Below are 5,724 nucleotides of genomic sequence, written 5' to 3'. Positions count from 1 at the left end.
CGTATAGTCTTGCAATAACCAAATTAAGACAATCCTCTCACATATAATTTGAAGAATGAAGAATATCTAACAAGTAGTTGATCCATCAAAATCCCACGTAAGATATTAACATTCTTTTAATACTCCGCGTAGATCGCACCCCATACGCTTTCGGTTTCGAATGCATGCGGTTGTCTGCACTTAAATATATGTAGAGAAAATACGCGGTCGTTGAAGTGTACATTTGAAACGAGAGCGCCCTAAAAGAAGAGAAATCCCTCGAACATAACCGATAGATGGTTGACCAAATAATAAAAAGGCGACGGTAGTCAATTAATTAGAAGAAGTTCACTACTTGTTTGGTCTTGAAGAAAAAAATTTCTAGATAAGCATTAATTCTCTCTAGATTCACATGACTTAAAACAATAGGCATGCACCTACTCCATGCTTGTGCTTCACAAAAGAAAAAGAAAATATATCCCTCAAGTTTATTTGGATTCTAAGAGTAATAGATTTTTGCTTGTTAAATGATGTAGGACGTTTAACGGACAATTTTACGGAGGATTCGGAGAATCGTGAGTTACACGTATTATTAACTTCCGCAAAGAAACAATCATATTTTTCAATCCGGAAGGTGAATTCTGACATATTATATATGTAAATCGCCTATCTCGATGAGACGGTGCCAACCAGATTGTCAGATTTTTAAAATCTTATCAGTAATATACAGTTTTAGCTAAAATTCAAAAATAATCAGATTTTAGTTTATTTTTAGTAATAAAATTGGAGTCTACTTAGATTAGTAAATAAATTCAATATTAGAGTCCAATTAGATTAGGAAACAAATTTAATCTTGATTATTTTTCTATTTAAGCTGAGAATTGTAAGGCCTAGAGGCATAACTTTTGATCAATAAAATTACTCTTTCAATATTTTCTTGGTGGATTCCAAGATTGTGCTTGGTGGATTCCGAGGCTACTACTTCCGCGCCGCGTCATTAAATTAAATGTACAAAATGAAAATCAAATCAATAGGCTTGATAAACTTAGTTGCTTAATTGCTTTATTTGTCCGTATTCCTTATCGATGTGTCATTCACGATGTACATCCAACATATTGTATAATCTTTATCATTAAAACACCCATGTCACAGCTAATGCTAGATATATACCCTCATCATACATATATAGTTAAAACGACTTATATGCTTGTCACATCAGCTGCACGCTAGCCCATTCATATTGTTAGCGTAGAGCGAAATTTTTAAGACCGTGAGGTGATCGAAATTAATTTTCTTACACGTGCGCCTGAAACAAAAGCACATTGCATACAAACTACTCCTCGCCGTGTGAATCACATCAATATCACATCGAAGTTGCTAATCTCTTTTAATTTAAACCTACCAAGTGTTACATAGAAGAAAGGAATAGCTTAATTAGAGTGGGAATTGCTAGCAGATCGAGTAGTCATCTGGTTGGGTCGAACATCCTTCTCTTGCTTTGAACTCATGAAGTGGACAAGCAAACCCCTTATCGATCGCTCGCTAACAAACCAAACTCGATCGCTAGCAAGTCAATACTTCTAGACGATCTCGATCCCTCTCTCTCATTAGAAACCTAAACGAAGCGAACGCGCGTGCGCAATTGTCCATGTCTCACCTGGTCCCTCTGGCTTTAGGGGGTGGGAGGGACCCGGGGTTTACTTGGTCAGTAGCGGCTCGACCCGCTGTCTCTGGTTCGCGTCTCGCCCAGTCCACACACCGCTCGCCCATGTGCTGGGGATGAGCCCCCTGGTACTTAAGGGGTAGCTCCTTGCAGATTGTTGGGGACTGGGGGGATTCGAACCGGGGTGCGGCGGACTCCAAAGGGAGTTTAAGTGGAGGTACTGACCAAGGTTCCCTTGTCAACAAAAAAAAATTTGTCCATGTCTCACTATTTGTGTCTATATTCAATTTAATTAGGGTTTCCTTGGTTGTAAAGAATGGCAGTTCATGGTCTTTGATGTAAAAATTAAATGATTATCTTCGATAACACTCAAAGCTTATAGGTTGAATAGCTAGCGTAGTGCTACATGAAAGGAACTAGTCCTTCTCTTCTCCCTCCCAGTATATATATTATACGCAACATCAATTGTGTCAAGCCTCGCCTTGTGAGTTCTAATCAATTCCTCTCTTAATTCCTCTCTTGCTAAAACTCAAGTTAGCTAGCTAACTTGAAGGGATGGATGTACTTCTTCTTCGCTCCTTATTTCTCGTCGTCACCGCTGGCAGTCTAGTCCTCTTGTCCGAGCATGCAGCTGGTCAAATTATCACAAGATATTACCAATTTGACGTAAGTTGTATGGGGATATATATATCACATGAATTTGCAAATGTACGTAGAGGAAGTTGATTACTTATTTCTAATTCTGCTAATGAACTATTGTGAGTGTAGATTCAAATGGCTAGCGTAACGAGATTATGCCACACGAAGAGCATTGTTACGGTGAACGGACAGTTCCCAGGGCCAGAAATCGTCGTGAGAGAAGGCGATAGGGTTGTCATTAGGGTGACCAATCACGTAAAAAATAACGTCACGATACATTGGTAAGGACTTTCGCGACATGTAATACTAAGTTGATTCATGTGCACATAGCATGTCAATAATTAGATACTAAACTTTCAAGAGTGATTGGAGTTTAGGCACGGAGTCAGGCAGCTTTTCAGTGGATGGGCTGATGGGCCAGCTTATATAGCCCAATGCCCGATCCAAACTGGCCAGAGTTACGTCTACAAGTTTACGATAGTTGGCCAGAGAGGAACTCTTTGGTGGCATGGACACATATCTTGGCTCAGGGCCACTCTTTACGGGCCCATCATTATTCTCCCTAAGCTCGGAGTTCCTTACCCTTTCGCTAAACCCTACAAAGAGGTCCCCATTGTTTTTGGTAATAATTAAATAAAATCATTTTAGCAGATGTTTTTTTCCTGGTTAAATCTAGGTCCAATAGACTTAGCTTATTTAATTGCAGGTGAGTGGTTTAATACGGACACTGAGGCTATTATTAACCAGGCACTCCAAACTGGTGGAGGCCCAAATGTTTCTGATGCTTACACTATTAATGGGCTGCCTGGCCCACTATACAATTGCTCTGCCAAAGGTATTCTGAATCTGATCAATCAAGAAAACCTTTAGTCATATATAAGAGACATGCATCAAAAATGATATTTGTATTTATATCATGTCAATACAACGCAGACACCTTCAAGCTCAAGGTGAAGCCAGGAAAGACCTACCTCCTCCGTATCATCAACGCCGCACTCAACGATGAACTCTTCTTCAGTATCGCCGACCACACCCTAACCACGGTCGACGTAGACGCGGTCTACGTCAAACCTTTTGATTCCGACGTAATAATCCTTGCACCGGGGCAGACCACGAACATCCTGCTCAAAACCAAGCCCACCGTACCCCTGAACGCCCACCCTTCCTCGATGACGCTCGCTCCCTACGCCCACCGGAAGCGCGGCACTCTTCGACAACTCCACAGCCGCGGGTGATCCTCCGAATTACCAGAACCCCTCGGCGCCGTCGCCACGGTCCAGCTTCACTCCAACAAGAAGCTCCCCCTATTTAAACCGATTCTTCATTCGCTTTAATGATACGAAATTTCTCGCGAACTTCACTAGCCAAGTTGCGGCAGCCTGGCTAGCGCACCGGTTTTCCCGCCGACGTGGCCACGAGACGTGGACCCGCGGAAACTGTTTTCCACGTGGGCCTCGGACCAGGCCCGTGTCCAAAGAACCAGACCCTGTCAGGGCCCAACCCGGGGGGCTAGATTTGCCGCTCGCCGTGAACAACGTATCGTTCGCGCTGGCCGCACCCCGCCTCTGCTCCAAGCGCCGTACAACTACTTCCGGCGATCCCGAAAACGTTTACAGCCCGTACTTCGCCTTATAAGCCCCCCGCCATTCATTCTTAATTTACAACGGGTTGGCCCCACCGACACCAACACCGCTCGCGGCTGCTGACCGGATCTACCATGGTCTTGATTTCGACACGACTGTGGGAGTTCGGTAGATGCGCGACACGAGCATCTCGGGGAAGCGGGAGGAGCCACCCTTTGGCATCTCCATGGGCTTTCCAACTTCTTTGTCGCGTAGCGGCCCCCAACCGCCGCCGTTCCGGAATCTTCGGACCCGGTTTTCACCCGCCGAATGTTTCAATTTTGCCGTGGACCGGTTATGAGGAGCACCGTTGCGGCGTGCTCTTCAGGCGGTTGGGTCGGCCTCATCAGACCTTCAGAGCTGGATAACTCCAGCGTCAGGTCTTCACGGTACTGAGCTAGTTCCACTTGCCATCCAATATAGAATTATATCATATATATTCAGATTATATATTATATATATAATTATATATATATATATATATAATATATATATATATCTATTTATATATATATAATATACTATATAATATATATATGGAGATTAATCGGTATCCCTTGTCATAGGAGGGCGATTTCTCCGTAACCCCTCCTTGAGCCGACATTGTGGATAATGCACCTCCGCTTAACTTCCCACCTCATCTACTATTCTAAAACGCTCAAACACACCAAAGTTTGGGGTGAATCCTCGTCGTTCTGCACCTCCAGTCGAAGACCATGTGAAAAGCTTACTATCATCAAAATCGTTCAACAACTTATATACCGACGCGTGGCACCTGAAGGGGCCGTCACATAACGAAAAGACGAGCTTCACGCCCAAATCTTGGGTGTGTTGGGTTTATGAATAGTGTAGACTCGAAGTTCACGGAGTCGGTATCCATCCACAATGTCGCCTCAATTATCGTGATTTTAGATGCGCTCAAGGAGAAATCCCTCCTTGACCAAGATACCATTAACTCTTCTCTCTCTCTCCCTAGTATATATCATATACTACATATATTATATACTATATATCATATATATGAGATTAATGGGCTATCCTTGCCACCTAGGAGGGATTTCCTGCCTATGACGCTCCTTCATAAAATCACATGATGAGCGGACATGTGGATGATCCGCTCCGCTGAACGTTGATCTACATCGATTCTAACAACGCCCCAACACCACCAAGTTTGGGTGAAACCCGTCGTCGTTTGACCCCTGTCCATCGAGCCATGTGGAAAAACTCTATTGAATCTACTAAAACGTTAAAATTTGCTCCACCTCCGATGAAGGGTCAAACGACGACGGGGCACCCCAAACCCTCCCGGTGTGTTGGTGCATAAAGCAGACAAGTCAACTATTCGGATCATCCACAATGTCGCGCTCAATCATGTGATTTAGAGGCGTCCATAGGGATGCGAAATCCCCTCCTCTATGACACATGGTGCCTCACCATTAATCTCTATCTCTCTCTCTCTCTCTCTCTCTCTACTATAATATAGTATATATATATATAGTGTCACTATATATATACTAATATATTATATATATATAATATATTATATGAGAAATATAGCGGGTATGTTTGGAAACAAGCATAAATTTGTGCTTGGTTGGGTGATTTTTCACATTCTCATGCACTCTCTCCCATGTTGATGTCGGTCTCAAATCTTTGAATGAGTAGACGGGGCATGCTGACACCTCACTATTCTCTCTTTTGTGTTTTCTTCGTCTGTCACAAGCTTACACATATTTTCTCTCTCTCTTCTCTCTCTCTCTCTCTCTCTCTCTCTCTCTCTCGGTATATATATTATACCCTCTTCCTATACTATCATATATC

General features: G+C 43.0%; 1 pseudogene; it reads left to right on the top strand.

Moving 5' to 3' along the window:
* LOC109850707 overlaps positions 2,148 to 5,724 on the top strand; it is a 5,139-nt pseudogene continuing 1,562 nt past the window's right edge.

Source organism: Asparagus officinalis, chromosome 7 (genome assembly GCF_001876935.1).
Source record: "Asparagus officinalis chromosome 7, Aspof.V1, whole genome shotgun sequence".
NCBI classification, from domain to species: domain Eukaryota; kingdom Viridiplantae; phylum Streptophyta; class Magnoliopsida; order Asparagales; family Asparagaceae; genus Asparagus; species Asparagus officinalis.
This window is presented reverse-complemented; position numbering and strand designations above follow the sequence as displayed.